This window comes from Protopterus annectens, chromosome 8.part1 (assembly GCF_019279795.1).
Source record: "Protopterus annectens isolate FY-2018-M chromosome 8.part1, PAN1.0, whole genome shotgun sequence".
In the NCBI taxonomy this organism is placed as follows: domain Eukaryota; kingdom Metazoa; phylum Chordata; order Ceratodontiformes; family Protopteridae; genus Protopterus; species Protopterus annectens.
In genome coordinates, this window is record NC_056742.1 from 548,212,082 (window position 1) to 548,230,801 (window position 18,720).

Here is an 18,720-nt window from a genome sequence, read left to right on the forward strand (position 1 = left end):
ACATGTCTGTTAAATTTAGTTGACTTTTTTGAGACAGTCACCAAAGCCATGGATGAGGGGAAGACAGTGCACACACCTACCTTGACCTGACCAAAGCCTTCGACACTATTCCCCACTTAGGCATAATAGATAAAACTCTCTCAACTAGGACTCAATCTGTATGTTACCAGATGGGTAATCAACTGGCTCACTGATAGTACCCACCTAGTCAAAATAGGGGAAGCCACCTCACACAGTAGACTTATATTGAGTGGCATACCCCAGGGTTCGGTCTTGGGGCCTCTGTTATTTGGGATATACTTTTCTAAGGTACAGGCCAAAACCAGTGGGATATGGCTGACTTAGTTTGCAGATGACTGCAAGTTGGGAGTGGTCATCAATTTCCCCTAGTGACATGGACATCCTCCAAGAGGGTCTCACACAAACAAATGACTGGTGCCAGAAACATGGCCTCAAGCTGAATACAAAAAAATCCATCATCATCCCTTTTGGGGAGAGAGATGTCCCCACAAATTATCACATTAATAACAACGTTCGAAGCACGCAGTCAGTCGTGAGGGATACAGACACCCAGATTGATAGCTGCCTGACTTTTGACCACCAAGTTGCTCCATTGTACAGAAAGCTTTCTACATGGTGCACCTCATAAGTAAGGGTATCTCATCCAAGAACAAGGCTGTCATAACATCCCTGTATTCTTCCCTTATAAGGCCCATTATTGAGTACAACGGCCCATTCGGCATGTACCCCGCGAAGCACATGCAGCAGCTGGAGTGACCACAAAGGTTCCTCACCAGGAGAATACAGGGCCTCAAAAATCCACCATACACAGATAGGCTAAAAGCTCTATCCCTCTACTTTGTTTCATACAGACTCCTCAGAGGTGACCTCTGTCTGGCATACAAGGTGAACTCAGAACCCACCATGATGGGACTGCTGCATATCTGCAAGTCAAACTCCACTCGAGTAACCCGCACATGTGGCCTCAACCTGGTCCGTGACATCAATAGGACTTGCTGGCAGGACAGATATGTGTCCCAGAGACTCCCCCATCTATGGAAAAGACTCCCTCTCCACGTCAAGCAGAGTACCTCTTTACCCCTTTTAAGCACAATATGGATAACTGGATGGGAAAAAGAAAATACAACCCTGGGATTCCACCCGTGTCCCTGCTGGACAGGGACATCGGGTGCAGATTTGTCTATGCATGGGTTAAACTCTTGGCTAGGCTTATAAGGGCCTCAGGGCCAATAGCCTAGTAACTTCCTGTGATACTATGATCCTGTGGATATGTAATTGCAACAAGCCCCCCTACACTAACATGTAACCCCTAATCAATTTATTCAACTGTATTAATTGTAAAATAACAGTTCTGTTACTGGTAAGATAACTCTGAAAGAAAAACAAATGCTTCTATTACTATTATAAACAATTGAGATCAGCAATGACTACTTTATATACAACCGTGAACTGTTCACACCTACATTTGTAAACATTTTTTCATTTATTGTTGACTGCTCATTGATTTTTTTTTCTTTTTTATATTGTGTGTGGAATTTATCTCTGCAACCTTTATTGACTAATTTGTCTTCAGTAGAATTGAATATGTATCATTTAAACTATAAACTGTAAATCTTAAATGTAATTATTTATGCCATGGAGCTTTTCTCCCTAGGCCTCCACTGAAAATGGGCTCTTCTCGGCCCAGTGGACTTTCCTGGTAAACAAAAAGCAAATAAATAAATAATTCATTATGCAGACATCATGACTCCTCAGTCCAAAGTCAATTGACCGTTCAGCAACAGAAGATGAAGAATGAGGTGTGATGCATATGCATGGAAATTTTGCATTTATATGCATGGAAACCCTAAGTCCCAGACAATGGCTTAGCATTTTCACAGGAATCCTAAAAATAACATCAGATGAGGTATGAGCAGAATAAGAGGAAAACAGTTTTTAAACTGAAAATACTAATTAATATTCACTGGTGCTTGTGTCACAAAACCAGAAAGTAGTTCAAAACAAATTTACATCCATATTTGTGCAGCCTCCTTTCCACTGGTCAAAATAACTTAGCCACATTCTGACTGGGAGATGTCAGGCCATTAGATGCAGAAATCTTTAACATAATGGAATTAACAAACACCACAGTTGATATCAGTACCATCTTGTACCAACTGACTATCAGATACTGTTTACCATACACGTGTACCAAACAGACAATCTCAAATGGGCAAGAAGTGGTAAGAGATTGTGTTGTGACAGGATCTTGAACTGGCTAGCATCACAAAGTGGTTTAAGACAAAGGTCTATAACTGACCTCCGACCCTTTTTTTTTTGGGCATCATAAACATTCCTGAATGAAAACCTCTTCCTCACTAGGTGAAAAGTACTATTCATATTAACCCTCACTCTAATGAAGCATGACAAGAAGGAACAGAGTTGTTTGGTCTGGGGATGTGGAATAAAGCCATGTAAAGGCCCTGTAAAGGAGGATCTCTTCCCACTGAGTCAGTTTGAGAACCCATTTTCTGAAACAACCTGTTCCCATGAGACAGAAATGGAGAATCTGACTTTATGGTAGTGATAAGAGAATGACAGGGAGGGAAGTGGCACAATGTCCTTTACACACTCATTCTGATGTAGTTGACTGTCCTTTGTTCTGCATGGGTTCCTGTAGTCCTTTCTGATACCAACCCACCATTGTAATTAGATAGCATACTAATTCTCTAGCCAATAACTACTGGGTGAGTCAAAATGTCTCTTACTTGCCGTAATATAACATTAAAACCTTGTTTTCTCCTACTTATTAAGTACATAATTAATGTCTCCCATACCAAATTGTTCAAGTATTTTCTATATAAATACGTATACTTTCTTTCCCGCTCCTTGGTCATCTGCTAATACCTCTAATTCTAATTTGTTTACCTATAGAAAGGGGGAAAGATATCAGCTGAGGGCTCCTTACAGCAAACCAAAACAGTATTTTTTGGGTCTATATTATTTCTTTGACAGCTTAGGTTTTCGAATGCTAAATGTCGACACCTAAGCATAGAAGTTTCAAAATCTCGGCCATATATGCAAATTCTTTCCTCAGGAAACAATTCGCTAGGTCGTCCGCAAATAAAATTAACTTTTCAACCTAAATACAGTGAGGTGCTTCACCCCCCCCACACCCCCCCACACCCCTCCTAACTAAATATACCAACTCCGAGATCACTCTACATTGGGGAAAGGGGTGTTTACCTTGGAGACACAAGTTGCAGGGTTTGATTCTCACATGGGGTAATTGGCTAGGCTTAAAATGGCCAACAAAGGCAATAAGCTTAGTACTAATCTATGAACCTAAATCTATGTATATGGCCGTTCGAGATTTTGAAACTTCTACATTTAGGTGTCAATCATTTAGCATTCAACAACCTAAGCTGTCAAAGAAATAATACAGACCCTATTTTTCATTTCCAGCTCTAAGTACATCTACAGTAACAGAGTTTCAGACAGGATGTGTAAAGCGATCCATCGAGCAAATATAAGCAAAAAAAATAAAAAATCCAAAAATAGCTGAAAAAGGCAACACCAAAGCAGATAATCCTTTTAAAACAAACTTTTAATCCAACAGATTATTAAGACAGTGAGCACTTTCACGTTACCACAACGTTTCATCAGACTTTAAGTAAAAACCATTAACAGCCAACCATAAATAGTAAATTCAAACCCTTCTGGCCTATGGTTCAACAGAAACAATTATGACATCATGTTGAAATTTAAAATTTAAAAAGACATGCTTTATATACAACATTCTTCAAAATATATACATAAATAAAGCATGCATCATAAGAAACACTTATAAAGCACATGTGCATTCGATATATAAATATTAATATAATACATATGTTTATAAATATCACAAAAAACATACACATTTTTATATTTAAATAAATTTAAAATTAAAAAATGTATGTAGTGTAGTTCATTCTAACAACTAACTAAAATCAGTATATACATATGCTTGTGTCTAAAAATCATCCACATGAAACTGTGAAAATTAAAATTCTATTTAAAGTGACTAATGTGCATGTGGTCTGGCTGATAAAAAAGGTTTTAACGTCATCCTATCATTCAGTCCACTCATTTTATGTGCTTGCAAGCATATTATCCATCTACTTTCTCTACCCTCCGTGTAAGTCTTAACATTCCGTGTAAGTCTTAACATTCCCTAATCTGCCTGATTTCTTAATCAATTCTAATGCTCTAAATTTAAACTTGTGTCATATCATAGGTTAGCACATGTTTAGCTAATGCGTTCTTATCATCTTCTTTGTTTATAGCATAAATATGCTCTCTTACTCTTTCTCTGTGGGTCCTATTGGTTTTACCTACATAGAAGGACTTGCATGCCTGGCACTGTGCCAGGTACACCAAGTCCCTCGTCTTACAATCCGCATATTGTTTAAACACATAATCCTGTCTAGTATCAGGGTGAACAAATGTATTATCCAGGAGCAGCCTTAGGTCAACTAGTGCACTAGGCAAAAGGGATCCATGGTGCCCCCATCCTGGTCTACTTACACAAAATAAACACTAGAAAAGCGCCCCTGCTAGAGCGGCGCCCTAGGCAGCCGCCTAGTTGGCCTATGCTTAAGGCCGGCTATGGTATTATCACCTGCCATGTATGGGCACTGGTTGCAGCCCCAACAAGCAAATGTCCCCTGTCTGTCTGAACATCTTATAGTATGAATCTTTTCTTGCTCATAACAAAGTAATCGCTTAAGTGATTTTGTGTTTCTATATGTGTATCTCGGCCTATTACCTACTATCGTAGTGATATCATCATCTACATTCAATAATCTCCAATTTCTCTCTATTACTTCTCTTACCTTATTATTCCTATTAGTAAACGGAATAATCACTTTAAGCCCCTCATTTCCCCTTGCATTCAAATACTTCTTCATCAACCCTGTCAATATTTGTATTACTTTGGAAGTATGGTCTTCCTTTTCTACTCCTATGTGACCTACTATTATACATAGATCTCTCTATCTCACCGTCTTTATAACCTCATTGTTTAAAGTTATCTGCCAATGTCTTACATGCTTCTCTGTAAGATTCATCATGACTCGTAAGTCTTGATACCCTTAGTATTTGACTCTTCATTATATTAGGATAAATGTGAGTTGGATGCATGCTGCTCCGATGTAACAAGCTGTTTTTCCAACATTGTTTCCTAAATATATTAGTGTGTAACCCATCTTCCTCCTTGCTCAACTGCACATCTAAAAATTGTAATCTCTTCTGGGAACTAACACATTCAAAAGACAGAAAATCTGTTGTCCCATTCAGATATTCCACAAATTCTTCCAGTCGTTCACTAGTGCCCTTCCAGGCAAGAAAAACATCATCTACAAAACATTTGTAGTAACCAATGTACTCCCCATAATCTCCACTGTTCAATACATATGTCTTCTCCAAATATGCCAACATTAGGTTGGCATATGAGTTCGCACATGGGGTGCCCATTGCCACCCCCTTGGTTTGTAGAAAATACTCCTCTTCATATATAAAGACATTATTATTCAATACAATGTCCAACAATGTCCAACAATGACATGCATCTCATAATGAGATCCCTTGGCACTCCTTCTCCAATTAATAAGAGCCTAACATACTCTACTCCTGTGTTATTTGGTATGGATGTAAATAAAGAAACAACATCAAGTGAAACCAAAAGTTCATTACCATTGTCTGCATCAGAAACAACATACCCAGCATAGGTCTTTAAGAACTGTTGTGCATCTCTAATTATAGTGGATATGCCATCTACCACTGGTCTAAGCTGTTTTTCCAAATAAATGGAGAGAGTTTCTGTAAGCATCCCCTCCCCGAGACTATAGGTCTCATATTGGGGTCCATCAAGCTTTTATGGACCTTCGGCAGTCCCCGGAAAGTGGGGATGATCGGTTTCTCAATCAAAAAGTATCTATACAGATCTAGGTCTATTAATCTACATAAAAGAAGGTCATTTAATTCACTATGAACACTTTTTATGATCTTGTCTAGTTGCACCTTACTTAATAACTTACAAGTGTTGTTGTCAACCAATAGTTGCTCCATTTTCCTCTTATAGAAATCTCTATCCAACAACACCACAGCTCCACCCTTGTCTGCCTGTCTAATTACTATCTCAGCATTGTTCTGCAGTCTATTCAAAGCTTCAGATTCTGTACTAGTTAAATTAAAAAAGTCAGGTCTGGTGTGTGACATTGACAATTGTAATAAATCACTTTCACAAACTCTTTTAAATGCATCTAAAAGTGGATGCATCTGAGGTATAAATGTAGAAGGTTTTTTAAAAACTTTATAATCATTATTCATATTATCCCCAAACATCATTTTCAGTGCCACATTTCTAGTGAACATTTTGATGTCTATAATCACATCCATGAAGTCAGACTTTTTAGACGGTATAAATGAGAGACCTTTGTTTTTAGAGCATTAGAATTGATTAAGAAATCAGGCAGATTAGGGAATGTTAAACCTTTTTATCAGCCAGACCACATGCACATTAGTCACTTTAAATAGAATTTTAATTTTCACAGTTTCATGTGGATGATTTTTAGACACAAGCATACGTATATACTGTTTTTAGTTAGTTGTTAGAATGAACTACACTACATACATTTTTTAATTTTAAATTTAAATATAAAAATGTGTATGTTTTTTGTGCTATTTATAAACATATGTATTATATTAATATTTATATATCAAATGCACATGTGCTTTATAAGTGTTTCTTATGATGCATGCTTTATTTATGTATATATTTTGAAGAATGCTGTTTATAAAGCATGGCTTTTTAAATTTTAAATTTGCAAGAAATTCCTGCACTCCTTCAGTGTTGCAGTAAGTCTCTTGGCAACCTCCCTGACCAGTTTTTGCCTTTTCTTTTCATCAATTTTGGAGGGACGTCCATTTCTTTGCAACGTCACTGTTGTCTCATATTTTCTCCACTTTTTGATGACTGCCTTCACTGTGTTCCATGGTATATCCAATGCTGTGGAAATTTTTTTGTACTCTTCTCCTGACTGATACCTTTCAACAATGAGATCTCTTTGATGTTTTGTACCCAAGAAGAGTGAATGCTGTAATTAAATGAAAAGGTGCTTCAACTTAAGGGTGTGCACACTTATGCAACCAGCTTATTGTAAGTTTTTTATTTTTTATATTTTTTCTCCTAACAGATTTGTTTGTTTTGCAACTGAATTGTACAGTTTATAGGTCACATTAAAGGTGGGAATAATTTTGAAATGATTTACTGTGGTCTGATTTGTTTTTATCACAAAAACTTGGCATTTAACAGGGGTGTGTAAACTTTTTATACCCACTGTGTGTGTGTGTGCATGTGTGTATATATATATATATATATATATCTATATATATATATATATATATATATATATATATATATATATATATATATATATATATATATATATACATACATACATACATATGTATATATATATGAGTACATGAGTGCCATGGGTTTGGTTGTGACACACATTTGTCTCATGCCACTACTTTTGGTATTTTTCTTTGGTTATTATGGTAGTTGAATGACAGTGTAACAGTTTGACTCTAAAATGCTTCAGTAGTTATCCCCTCTCTCTCCAGCTGCGCGACCCAGAAATGAGTGCATTAGATTTCCAGAGATGCGCTTGAAACCCCCCACATTACATAAACCTTTGTAGTTCATTTAGGTGATCTGTAATGTACAAGTTTGTTTACATTTTATGATCTATAGAAATATAATCATATATTTTATGCGCTGACACACACACACACCCACACACACACACAACCTGGGCACACAACTACAGTGAAGGAGATTTTAGTAAAGGATTCAAGAAACAGATACTTGTCTTCATTAATGCAGTGGCACATCTGGCTCTCTGGGCAAATTACACACTGTTTTTCAACAGCACTGCAAGGACAAGCATAAGTTCCAGAAAGATTTAGCCTCACTGATTGGGCTAGAAGCCCATAGAATTATTATCCCTCCTGCTCAGGCATGATGGGGAAAAAAAAAAAAATATATATATATATATATATATATATATCTATATATATATATATATATATATATATATCTATATACACACACACATACATACAACACACACACGTATATACATGGATATACTTAAGTAGATCGAACTTTTAAATGTTCGAAGCCCATATGGCCGAGACCATAAAATTGAACATTTAAAAGTTCAAACACTGAAGTACAAGAAAAAAAAAGAAGAAAAAAACAAAACTAAATGTGCGTAGCGGGGGGCAAGTCCCCCTGCACCACCCACTACTTAAATATACCACCTCCGAGATCGCACTACATTGCGGAAAAGGGAAATCTTCCCATTCTGCAGTGTACGGGGATCTCCATTCTGTCCGTTCGAACTTTTAAAAGTTCGATCTACTGAAGGGGACCAATATACATTCATATACACACACATATACATACACATATGTATATATATATATATATATATATATATATATATATATATATATATACATTATATATATATATATACACACACTTATCTCCTTTCATCACTCATAATGTTTTCATATCGAAACTAAACTCAAAATCAAGTGCTGCAGGAGTTTGCTACCAGTGATAGCAAGTTTCAAAATCCAGATTTTCTGAGTGGAAAAAAGAAATGGGATCACAGTCAGCAAGCACAGTCACAGAGTCAGGTTAACGTGATATAATGGCATAGCATTTGTCGCTGGAAGCACTCATCTATCTCTGAGGAATGGAAAGTACAGTTGTGTACACATACCATAAATGTAGATGCTCGAGTGTATTCACTGTTGCAGTCATTACAATTGGGTTATCCTGCTGGCAGGCTACCCTCAGTCGGCCTGAATTCCAAAGTCTAGGTCTGGCGTCGGTTGCTGTCACCTCTTCCCCGACGTCAGTGCGCCAGCGGTATAAAAGATGCAGCCGACGCCATTTTATTCAGTTTTTCTTGCCCCAGATGTCAGGTGCGCCCAAAAGGGTAGGCTAAAAATGTCAATAAAACATGCATGCACCAAAGTATATATTTTGCCTTCATCTACAAGCAAATACACCACATAGGTTGTATAGAATAGAGAAGTACAGGTAAGTTCCAGCAAAGAAATGGGGGATGGCGGGTGGGTAACCTGGACTGCAACAGTGAATACACTCGAACATCGACATTTATGGTAAGTGTACACAACTGTACTATGTTCTTCGTGTTTCACTGTTGCAGTCATTACAACTGGGTTGAATCCCAAAGCTAAGGTTGGGAGGCTGGAGATAAAAAGCATTAGGGGCGGCTATTAGGCCCTGTAAAACTGCAGTGGCAAAGCCTGCCCTGGATTTAGAGTAGAGTGGTAATTGATAGTGCTTTGTGAAGGTGTGCACTGAACTCCAAGTAGCAGCCTCTAAAATGTCTTTGGTTGGTACTCCCCTGAGGAAGGCTGCTGAAGTGGCTGCTGCTCTGTTTGAATGTGGCCTAATGCCCTTAGATACTGGCTTGCCATGTTGAGAATAGCAGAAACGAATGCAGTGGCCTATCCACGTTGACATAGTCTGCTTTGAGATGGCCTTTCCTTGTGATCCTGCAGCATATGCCACTAGTAGTTGATCTGTCTTTCTGAAAGCTTTGGTTCTGTTCAAATAGAAGCGCAGCTGTCTGTGTATGTCCAAAGAATGCAGAATTCTCTCCCCCTTATTCTGTGGGTTTGGATAAAAGGTAGGCAGATGAATAGTTTGGTTAAGGGCCACACTGGACACGACCTTAGGCAAAAATGTCGGGTTTGTCCTCAGAGAAACCCTGTCTGGATAAAAAATGATAAAAGGTTCCACAGCCATGAGTGCCTGTAGCTCTGAGACTCGTCTTGCAGAAGTTATTGCTAGGAATAAGCTGTTTTCCAAGATAAAAACTTTATATCAGCTGCAGCGGCTGGCTCGAAAGGAGGCAGGTTGAGTTTTTCCAAGACATAATTGAGGTCCCATGCAGGTATTGGTGATCTCCTTGGAGGCCTTAAATTTTTGGCCCCTCTGAGGTACTGCCTTAACAAAGGATGAGAAAAGATTGGTGGCTCTGTATTGTAATGAGCCGAAATGGCAGAGGCATGAATTTTTACAGATGAAAAAGACAGGCCTTTGTCCAGCATCTCAGTCAAGTATTGCAAAATCTGAGGAATGTATGGCACAGCTGTGTCAATTCCTTGTTCCTGGTTCCAAGCACAGAATTTCTTCCATTTTCCAGCATAAGATTTTCTAGTACTAGGCCTCCTAGCCACCAAAATGACATCCATCACCGCTTTAGTGAGAGGTGTGTTTTGTATGACTACATTATCCGCCATGCTGCCAGATTTAAGGTCTTGAGTTGGCTGTGCAGGATCTGATTGTTCTGCTGGGACAGTAGATGAGGTACTTGAGGTATGGTCCAGGCTGGGCATTGAGACAAGTTCCTTAGGATTGGATACCAGTACTGGCGTGGCCAGTCTTGGGCAATAAGTATCATTTTTGGCTTCTCCTGTCTGACCTTTAGGAGTACCTTGGGGAGGAGAGGGAGAGGAGGAAGGGCATATACTGTTAAGTTTTTCCAGCTGAAAGCTAGGGCATCCACTTTCCATGCTTGTCTGTGATAAGTCCTTGTGCAGAATCTCTTTTAGTTGGCAGTTGTGAGGTGAGGCAAATAGATCTATGTCCGGGCATCCCCATTTCCTTGTTATCATGCTGAAGACTTGTGGATCCAATTTCCACTCGTGGGGATCTATGAGGTTTCTGCTTAGTTTGTCTGCCAGAGTATTTATCTTTCCTGGCAGGAATTGTGCCTGCAGATGTACTCGGTAAGTCAATGCTGTGTCCCACAAAGTCATGATTAGTCTGCAAAGGGGGTAGGAATGAGTGCCTCCCTGCTTGTTTATGTACCACATGACCGTGGTATTGTCTGTCTTTATCAGTAGTTGTCCCGGACGAAGTAGGTCCTTGAAGGCTGTCAGGGCATTTTGAACAGCTAGCATCTCTTTTTGATTGATATGCAGATGCATTTGGTTTGTGGACCATGCGCCTTGAATACATCTTCCTGCCATGTAGGCTCCCCAGGCATAATCCGATGCATCCATTGTTAATGTCTGTGTTGCTGGGGGTAGAGTGAATGGCTGTCCCTTGTTCTGGTGACAGGCCTTCGTCCACCATCGAAACTCCTGTTGCAGGCAGGGAATGAGAGTAACTATTGTTTCCAGGCTGTGGCAATGTTGAGTCCAAATACTTTTTAGGTACCATTGAAGTTTCCTCATATGCAGTCTTGCATATGGAATTAGTAGAATGCAGGATGCCATGAAGCCCAAAGCCTGCAGAATTTTTCTTGCAGATAACTGGGCCTTTGTTGCCAACAGTTTGAAGTAGGTAGTCAGTTGTCTTTGTTTGTCTGGCATGAGATAAGCCATCTGGGCAGTTGTATTTAAGCTTGCACCCAGGAATATTATCTCTTGAGAGGGTACTAGTTTTGATTTCTGTTCGTTAACTGTGTACCCTAGGCATGATAGTAATCTCTTTACAAATGCCAGATGCTGTAGTAGAATGTCCTTGTTCTCTGCTTGAATGAGGCAGCCATCCAAGTAAGGACATACTTGTATTCCCCTTTGTCTGCAGTATGCAATTACTGGTGCCAGGTACTTTGTGAAGACCCTGGGCGCAGTAGTTAGGCCAAAGGGCAGTGCAGAGTATTGGTAGTGCACTGAGCCAGCTTTGAATCTGAGGTATCTTCTGCATGTCTGTCTGAATGGGACATGCAGGTATGCCTCTTTTAGATCTAAAGTAACAAGCCAAGCCTTCTTGCCCAACATGGGCAGAAGCTGCTGTAGAGTCAACATTTTGAATTTTGGAATATCCAGATATGTGTTTAGAATAGATAGGTCCAGTATTGGTCTCCAAGCTTTGTCCTTTCTGGGTACCAAGAACAGTCTTGAATAGAATCCTTGTCCCTGCTCTTGCTCTGGTACTTGTTGAATGGCCCTCATGTCCATGAGGGATGAAACTTGTTTTTGTGCCTCTGCCCATTGATTGTGTGGCAGGTCTGGCATACCGTTTGGCCTTGGCAGGGTGTGAAAGTGGAACCTGTAGCCTTGTGATACTATAATTAGAACCCATTTGTCCTGGGTGATCATGTGCCAATTTTGTGAAAAAAGTGATAGTTTTTCCCCCCAAAGGGGCTGCCAAAAGATAAGTGCTTGGAGCTGGAAGGGGAAAGTCATTAACACTGTTTCCTGTATGGCTGTGATTTTTCCTCTCTGCTCTTGGAGTAGAAGCACCCCATTGTTTACACCTGTATGCGCCTTGGGGCTGTGATCTGCCTCTGGGGCGTCTGTATCTGCCTCTTTGTGGCCTATCGGACACTGGAAAGGACCAATTCTTTGTAGGCCAGTTCCTGCTAAATCTGGGAGGCTGTACCTGCAAGAAATCCTTGACTGTTTGCATAGATTTAGCTTTGTCCTCCACTTTCTTCAACACCTCTTCAGCTTTAACACCAAACAAAGTATCATGCTGTAATGGAGCATCTAATAGTTTTGCTTTAACATGATCAGGCAGATTCTGTTCTTTTAACCAAGCATGCTTCCTAATGACAGAACCTGTAACAGCGGCACTGCAGGAGGGCTCTAGAGAATCAAAACCACATTGTAAAGTATGCTTTCCAACTTGTTCAGCTGCATGCAATAAATCCTGCATTTCTTTGTTGTCTGGACATTCTGAATTTGCTGACATTTTCTGTTTAAGCAATGACATAAGATATTGCTGATATTTAAGCATATGAAATTGGCAATTTAAGGCTCTTACAGCCAAGGTAGCAGAAGTATAAATATTTTTACCCCATCTGTCTAGGGCCCTAGAATCCCTATCAGAGGGGATAGGGTTTTTTTGCAGTAGAAGCCTTGACCCCTTTGGGACCCTGAGAGATGGTTTCTGGGTCAGTAGCAGGGTTTTTATAAAGAAATTTATGTGAATCAGGAACCCTATAGTATCTGCCTGGCTTAACAGGAGCTGGTGGTAAAGAGTCTGGAGATAGACTGGACTCTGAAAATACATCATTTACAATGTCTAAAACAGGTGGGATAGCAAGGGGCCTGTGCTGAGGCAGTAAAAGGAAGTCTCTGAGCCTTTTCTTGGATTCTGAGTAATCTTGGCTCTCCCAGTGGAAATGCTCCCTCATAGTATGCAGTGTCTCCCCAAAAGAATAATCCTCGAGAGGACAGGCTGAAGGGATAGATTCTTCAGCATCAGAATCCTCATAGGGAGGAAGAGAATATTCCTGTTCAGAGGAGGAATCAGAGGAAATAGAAACCTGGTCTGAAGATTCGTATTCTAACTCTTGCCTAGGCCTCTTATCAGGAGGGGGATGGGAACCCCTGATCAAAGTAATTAGGTCTTCAGCCATTTTAAGCATCTGTTTTTAGGCATGGAGGCCTGTCCAGGAGAATACTGTACTTGTTTCTTTGTCTTTAGAATTACTTTAGTCTTTGCCTTTGAAGCTGAAGTAGGTTTCACATATAACTGTGTAGGCCTGAAAACACCCTCAGAAGCCGATGCCTGCTCAGCGGCTCCAGACCCATCTCAGGGAATAGTTTCCGAGTGTCCAATACCTTGAGTTTCCAGCGGCCTTGTCGGCTCCACGTGGGAGTCAGAAGTGGCCTGTGGCTCTGAGGTAGCAGGCGTCAGGGGCTGCGAAAGTGCCTCACTGAGAACTGGTGAACCGGCGACAGACCTAGCAGAAGCCTCGTCGGTTTTGGATCTCGGATGCCTGTCCTTATCTTTTTCTTTTCGCTTTTTATAAACTCCTGTAGTCGGCTGTTCCGACGGCATTATATAATTAAATCTTCTGCCAAAGCAATGGAATGCAAAATCGTACCGACGCGTAATAGTGCGTTGGTTAAATATAGCACAAAACCGACAACTAGCAACGTTATGGTCAGGGCCTAGGCAAGAAATACAGTAAGAATGAAAATCCTTATGAGGTATTTGCTTCCCACAAGAAATACAATTATTAACTTTTTCTGACATCGGTCTGGAGCATGAAAAAAGTTTCCCCAATGGGGTACTTAGCTTTAATGAAGACTTCGGATCTGAAATTCGAATTTGAAAAACTCAGGAGTCGGCCGACCGGCACTTGTGAACTGCTTTTGCTTCGGGCACTGCGTGGCAAGAAAGACTGAAAAAAATTGCTTTGGCTGCATCTTTTATACCTCTGGCACACTGACGTCAGGGAAGAGGCGACAGCAACCGACGCCGGACCTAGACTTTGGAATTCAGGCCGACTGAGGGTAGCCTGCCAGCAGGATAACCCAATTGTAATGACTGCAACAGTGAAACACGAAGAACATCTGTTAGTAAGAAGCTGTTGAAGACCAATTCAGGGAGAAGATAAACACAACCACAGGACTCAAAAGTTGGTCCACGTATCTCAGTTAAAGTATAATTAGATTCCCTGAATGGAAAGATAAGTCAACAAGCAAAGAAGAGTAGTATGACTGAAACTGAATTCATCCTCAAGTCTTGGCGAGTACCTTCATGAGCAGGACCCTTTTTTCTTCCCAAAATCTCACCAAGACAACACGGATATATATACTATATTTTATACAGCATATATCACGGACAGAAGTAGTTCAAAAATTAAAAAAGAGAGCGGAGTGCACAAGACCCAGGATAAAAAAAGTGCCCATTCCTGGTAGGAGCACTGATGGTAGGACTGGAAAAAATGACAGTGTAGAATCCTCAAAATAAGGAAAAATTTCTACAATGGGGCTAGGCCAGGCCCAGGTTGGGGGATGCCCCCCTGTTATAGAAGGAGTAGCAGTCACCAAAAATCACTAAAACTGATAGGCCAAAGAAGAGCCATACAGACGATAGAGCAGACTATTGAGGATAAGAAAGAAATTATGTATTGTTACTGTTATCCAAAAAGCCCAGAATTTCCAAACAAAAGAGATACAAAAAGATTGAGAGAGAAATTAGAGGAAAGAAAAACTGTCATAAGCTTAAAATAAAAGTTTGTGTTCATCAATACAACCGTTTTGTGTAATACTTTATATAGACCAAGAATCTTTGATCCGTTTGGAAGAATAAGCATTCTGAGGAAGTGCAAAAATATAAACAAAACCAGGAGATTTTTGAAAACTCTAAAAAAGAAATATGGACATGGGAAAGAAAGATAGTCGATATGGTGCAATATTTATCCAAAGTCGAAAGCCAAATTAATCAATACAAAAAAGCAGCCCCAAAGATATTTGAAGAGAAATACAGGCAAAGGCATCCAGATATGGAAAATTTCACAATAAAAAATATCAATAAGGGGGAATGTACAAAAGAAAATTAAGTAGAAGTTAAAAACACAGAAGTAGTTTAAGTTATGGAATGCCTGCTAAGTGAAGGCTTTGGTGTAGAAGGTGTAACAGGTTGCATCACAGCATGATGGAATAAGTCCCAAAATAAGGAGAAACAGGAAGATCAGGAGACATCTGAAGGAGAAATATGGACATGGGAAAGAAAAATATTTAATATGGTATTATATTTATGCAAAGGAGAAAGCAAAACTAATCAATACAAAAAGGGAGGCACCAAAAATATTTGAAGAGAAATTCAGGCAAAGGAATCCGGACATGGAAAACTTTACATTACAAAAACTAAGAAGACAAAACAGAAAAGTAGCAAAGAAGATTAGTAAAGGAGAAATTAAAGAAAGAGAAACTGAGATTATGAGTACCTACGAAGTGAAGGATTAGGAAGTGTAGAATATCTAACTCAGAATGCACCACAGCAGGATAGAGCAATAGACATCCAAATTAAGGAGAAACCAGTGGAACGGGAAGCAATTAGTCATTTGCATAGGAAGATATTTTGGAGCCTTAAAAAGGAATCCAGTATAAACGTTCACTTGAAGCTGGACACCAAGGGAAGGAACAGGAAACTATGGCAACTCTGATGCAGTCAATGTTGAGTAGTGATAGGCCAGTGAGTTCCCATATGACAGAGCAATGCATTGCACAGGATGAAATTAAAGAAAATGTACCACAGGAAGATGCGATAGAACTTTCTATAGAATGCCCACAGAAAATGTAGAACAAAACATGCCCTTAGTTTAGAAGACAATGAGCTTAAGAGTGGCTTGATTTAATATAGCTAGATCGACATATTAAGATCAATGAAAGAAATAGACTGCAGAAGGTCAATAATACCCAACAAAGTTAGAAGTTTGATAAAACAAATGAACACAGTACTTAGGACTGTCCATAGAGATCCATGCGATATTACATAAAAGTGAACAGGATATGTTACTGCACAGCTAAATTAATAACAGATAAAATTCTACCACAAGAACATACGATAGTAAGGGAAAGGAAGGAGAGAAATTGAATACCATCATGGAAGTATCAAATAGAGAAAACTATAAAGCAATTAAGACAAGAAGTGTCATGGTTAAAAAGAGTACAGAAGACGCAATAGATCAACAAAAATTCTCAGATAGATGTGATAAAAGTACAGCTAAAATTTATTTTTGATTGATATGCAGGTGCATCAATTTTGGGTTCCATTTGCCCTGAATGCACTGCCCTACCATGTGAGCCCCCCATGCATAGTCTGATGCATCTGTTGTTAGGGTTTGGGCGGCAGGGGGTAGAGTGAAAGTGAGTCCCTTGTTGTGGTAACAGGCCTCTGCCCACCAAAGGAACTCTGCCCTTAGACAAGGAATGATAGGAATCACTGTTACCAGGTCCTGGGAATGTTGACACCATAGACGTTTTAGATACCATTGAAGTTTCCTCATATGCAGTTTTGCATATGGAATTAACAGAAAGCAAGAGGCCATGAACCCCAGGGCTTGCAGTATTTTACTTGCAGATAGCTGGGCTTTTGTGGCCAGTAGGTTTAAGTAGGTTGTCAAATAAACTTGTTTCTCCGGAGTGAGGAATGCCATCTGGGAAGTTGTGTTCAAGCTTGCTCCCAGGAATACAATCTATTAGCAGGGTACTAGGTGTGATTTCTTCTCGCTGATGGTGTACCCCAATCAGGTTAGAAGTCTCTTTACAAATGCCAGGTGTTGTAACAGCAAGTCCTGACTTTCTGCCTGAATAAGGCAACTGTCCAAGTATGGGCAAATCTGAATATTTCTCTGCCTGCAAAATGCAATGGCTGGAGCTAGGCACTTTGTGAATACCCTGGGCACAGTAGATAAGCCAAAGGGAAGTGCAGAGAACTGATAGTGCATGGAGCCCGCCCTGAAACTTAGGTATTGTCTGCAGGATTCCCTTATTGGGATGTGCAGGTAAGCTTCTTTTAAGTCTAGGGTTGCCAGCCAGGCATCCTTGGCTAGCATAGGAAGAAGCTGTTGAAGAATTAGCATTTTGAATTTTGAAACCACCAGAAAGGTGTTGAGAATCAACAGGTCCAGGATAGGACGCCAGGAGCTTTCTTTTCTGGGAACCAGGAACAGTCTTGAATAAAAACCTTGTCCCCTTTGTTTTGCTGGGGCAGGCTGAATAGCCCTGATACTGAGGAAAGAGAGCACTTGTTTTTGGGCCTCCGCCCACTGATTGGGGGGGGGGGGGTCTGGCCATCCACTTAGGGTTGGGAGTGAGTGGAAGGTCATAGGTTAGTACTTGGCTAACTGCCCTTGTGGGCCATTTTAAGCCTAGCCAATTACTACATGTAAGAATCAAACCCTGTATCTTGTGTCTCTAAAGTAAACACCTTATCCATTACACTACCCTCCCACCTCTTTGGAATCTGTATCCTAGGGAAACTATGTTTAAAACCCATTTGCCCTGGGTAATGAGTTCCCATTTTTTTGCATGCAGGGTGAGCTTTCCTCCTAAGGGAGCAAGTAGTTGAGCAGGGCTTGGACGAGTTAAGGATAAGTCATTGTGCCATTTTTCCATAGGGGGTGGCTTACTACTCTCTGCTTTGGAAGTGGGAGCCCCCTACTGCTTAGATCTGTGCATAGTCTGAGACTGAAGTCTTGGTGATCTGCTGCTCCTGGGTTTGGACTGAAGGCCTGGAAGGGACTGAAAAAGACCAGTTCTTTGAAGGCCAATGCCTACTGAATCTAGGAGGCTGTACTTGTAAGAAATCTTTAACAGTCTGCATAGATTTAGCTTTTTCCTCCATCCTTTTGAGGACTTCTTCTGCTTTGTTGCCAAAAAGGCGGTCTTGGTTTAAGGGTGCATCCAGTAATTTAGCTTTAACGTGATCTGGCAAGTTTTGTTCCTTAAGCCAAGCATGCCTTCTAAGTACAGACCCAGTGACAGCAGCCCTGCAAGATGCTTCTAAAGCATCAAAACCACATTGCAAAGTATGTTTACCAACTTGTTCAGCAGAATGCATTAACTCTTGTAAATCTTTGTGTTCAGCACAATCAGGAATTAACATAATTTTCTGTTTAAGTACTCCCATAATATGCTGCTGATACTTTAACATATGAAAATGGCGATTTAAAGCCCTAATGGCCAAAGTAGCAGAAGTGTTTACCTTCTTACCCCATCTATCTAAAGCTCTAGAGTCCCTATCAGAAGGGGTAGGATTTTTGGCAGTAGTAGCCTTAATGCCTTTTGGCCCTTGGGAAATGGTCTCTGGATTTGCAGTAGGATTCTTGAAGAAGAATTTGTGAGAGTCAGGTACTCTGTATTACCTGT

The 18,720-nt window shown here is 40.1% G+C and overlaps 1 protein-coding gene across 2 annotated transcripts in view; it reads right to left on the minus strand.

Annotated features, from left to right (window-relative positions):
• CRBN (cereblon) overlaps positions 1 to 18,720 on the minus strand; it is a 945,847-nt gene that overhangs the window by 704,790 nt on the left and 222,337 nt on the right. The window lies entirely within an intron of this gene.